At 44.1% G+C, this 3,188-nt stretch overlaps 1 long non-coding RNA gene across 2 annotated transcripts in view; it reads left to right on the forward strand.

The window, feature by feature from the left end:
• The first annotated feature begins 1,171 nt into the window (after positions 1-1,171).
• LOC125487390 overlaps positions 1,172-3,188 on the forward strand; it is a 7,594-nt gene continuing 5,577 nt past the window's right edge. For both annotated transcript variants that reach the window (XR_007265867.1, XR_007265866.1), the window contains exons 1-2: positions 1,172-2,552; positions 2,865-2,983. This is a non-coding gene — a long non-coding RNA (uncharacterized LOC125487390). The remainder of the gene's footprint in view (positions 2,553-2,864; positions 2,984-3,188) is intronic.

The following is a 3,188-nucleotide window of genomic DNA, read 5'->3' on the forward strand; positions in this document are numbered from 1 at the left end:
CTGCAAAGATATCTGTTAAGGCCCCAGCTATTTCCTCTCTCGCTTGCCTCATTAACCTGGGATAGATCCCATCCGGACCTGGGGACTTGTCCACCCTAATGCCTTTTAGAATACCTAACACTTCCCCCCTCCTTATGCCGATTTGACCTAGAGTAATCAAACATCTATCCCTAACCTTAACATCCGTCATGTCCCTCTCCTCAGTGAATGCTGATGTAAAATACTCATTAAGAATCTCACTCATTTTCTCTGACTCCTCGCATAACTTCCCTCCTTTGTCCTTGAGTGGGCCAACCCTTTCTCTAGTTACCCTCTTGCTCCTTATGTATGAATACAAGGCTTTGGGATTTTCCTTAACCCTGTTTGCTAAAGATATTTCATGACCCCTTTTAGCCCTCTTAATTCCTCGTTTCAGATTGGTCCTACTTTCCCGATAATCTTCCAAAGCTTTGTCTGTTTTCAATTGCCTAGACCTTACGTATGCTTCCTTTTTTCTCTTTGCTAGTCTCACAATTTCACCTGTCATCCATGGTTCCCTAATCTTGCCCTTTCTATCCCTCATTTTCACAGGGACATGTCTGTCCTGCACTCTAATCAACCTCTCTTTAAAAGCCTCCCACACATCAAATGTGGATTTACCCTCAAACAGCTGTTCCCAATCCACATTCTCCAGCTCTTGCCGAATTTTGCTATAGTTGGCCTTCCCCCAGTTTAGCACTCTTCCTTTAGGACCACTCTCGTCTTTGTCCATGATGATTCTAAAACTTACGGAATTGTGTTCACTATTCCCAAAGTAATCCCCCACTGAAACTTCAACCACCTGGCCAGGCTCATTCCCCAACACCAGGTCCAGTATGGCCCCTTCCCGAGTTGGGCTATTTACATAGCCACTGCCCAAATATATCAGTTCACTCACCTTCCCAGAGTGCAATTCGACCACTCCCACTCATCTCCGCTGCTGAAATGAAGAACTTACCTTCTCGGCAGCCCCCTGGTCCTCGTTCTCACTGCTCCTGCTGCTGCTGCAAAAATTTGTTTGTGTTCAGTGGTCTGTCCTGATACAATGTGAATGATTTTTTAATGTAATTTCTAATCTCCTTTCCCTTCATTCTCTCACAGTGAATTTACTGGCACTTGTGATTTTATTCATGGGAAAATGTGGAATCTCCGCTTGCACCATGGGAACAGCAGATCTACTGTATATTATCCTTGAGGTCATACTGTACCGGATTAATCATTATTATTTCCCTCTGAATTTCTTGGATATGACCATTGTCTGCAAAGTTTACTATGTGCCACGCTGTGCTGCCACCGATTGTTCTGTCTGGTTCACCATCACTTTTACCTTTGATTGATTTGATGCCATTTGTTGCCTGAAGTTGAAAACGAAATATTGCACCAAGAAAATTGCAACAGCAATTCTCACAACAACAGGCATTCTGCTCTATTTTAAAAACATTCCCACTTACTTCCGATATGAAACTTTGAGAATCATTAACAATGTCGAGTGGTTCTGCGCTAACAGTGAAGCATAATGTGAAGATCCCATATGGATAGGATTCAAGAGGTTTGAAAAGGTCGTAACTCCAATGCTCCCATTTGCTTTAATTCTTTTGATCAACACTCTGACAGTCAGGCACATTTTAGTGGCCAGTCGGGCCCATAAGAGACTGAGAGCTCAAACCAAGGGGCAGAACTCTTGTGACCCAAGATGGAGAGCAGAAGAAAGTCTATCATTTTACTCTTCACAATGTCCAGTGGTTTCATCCTTCTATGGTTGTGTTACCTTTTGAAATATCTTAGTACTTTCGATATATTGTTCGATAAAAGTTCTGAATTTATATTCCAACATGTCGCAAATATGCCTGGGGTATAAACTGTTGCACAAACACTTTTATTTATGTAACAACACTCTCCAAGTTCAGAGAAATATTCACAAACACATTGATGTTTCCTTTTCAGCAAACTATTCATTACATCAAGAAAACAAATGTTAATGCCACATCACGTGAAGGGTAATGGACAATAGTGATTGCTGGATGAATGAAGGAAAAGGAAGGTTCTGTAGCCGCAAATCTGTCTAATATTAGCATTGACGAAAATGGTACTCAGAGCATTAATATAAGAATGTCATTAAACAGCACATTTAAGACACACCAGACTCTACTGTATCAAGAACAATGGATGGGCATAAATAACTAGGGAAAGACCAGTGTCCTCTGGAGCAAAAAATGAGTCAGAATTCTGACCCCTGTCTGTCTGGAACTGGACATGGGCCCCATGCCCCGGACCCTGTCCTGTGACACGGTGTTTCACAATCTGAGCCGTCTGAGGGAAATCCTTTCGAACAGTATAGAGGCATTATCTGTACGTGCTGCTGATGCTGCACATTCTCCACTGCTGCACCTTCGCCCGCTGCCTGGACATGACTTGGTGCGACGTTTTGCTCTCCGTGGGCAGAGAACCCAATCAGAGGGTCATCTATAAAGGGGTCCTCGCCTCTTACATCGGGGACCTGTTGCGGAGCGTGCTGCATGCAGCTGTCCCGCAGGGTAAGTGAGTTCACAGGCTGACAGACCATATGCACGTTTTGTGGCCTGGAGCAGAGGGTTTTCCATGTGTATGTCGAGATTGTCCATTTGCAACCTCATTTTAGTTTGTTTGAAGGGATTGCTGTTAAAATTTTGTTTGCATTTCAGTCCCACACTCCTGATCTACAGACACCGGGTGCATGGAGGGGCAGAAAAGTCTCTGGGCCTTCTCATGACCCTGCTCCTGGGCCTGGCCAAGATGACCATTAACAGGTCCAGGCAGCAGGCTGAGGAGGGGCTTGTCATTCCTGACTGTCTACCCCTCTTTCACAGTTATGTCTGCACTGGAGTGTTCCTGGAGAGGCAGTGCGTAGTCATCACTATCATGGTCAAGGCCTTTCAAGACTGGTGGGCACTGCGGAAGCTGGAGTACATCGTCAGCCTGGAAAATGGTAATTTCACTTAGGAAGTGTATTTTCTGTTGCATGAATTTCCATTCACCGTTTTGAATTTGTGTTTGCTTTTGATGTGGTGCCCCAGCAGGGGCTGTCTTGTTTTTTTTTCCCTTTATTGTTTTCGACTTTCTGAAAGAAACAAGGGATTTATTTTAATGCCCTGTTGCCACTGTCCTAAACGTGTTTGTTGGGGTTGGGTAAG

This window comes from Rhincodon typus, chromosome 41 (genome assembly GCF_021869965.1).
Source record: "Rhincodon typus isolate 14 chromosome 41, sRhiTyp1.1, whole genome shotgun sequence".
Taxonomy (NCBI): domain Eukaryota; kingdom Metazoa; phylum Chordata; class Chondrichthyes; order Orectolobiformes; family Rhincodontidae; genus Rhincodon; species Rhincodon typus.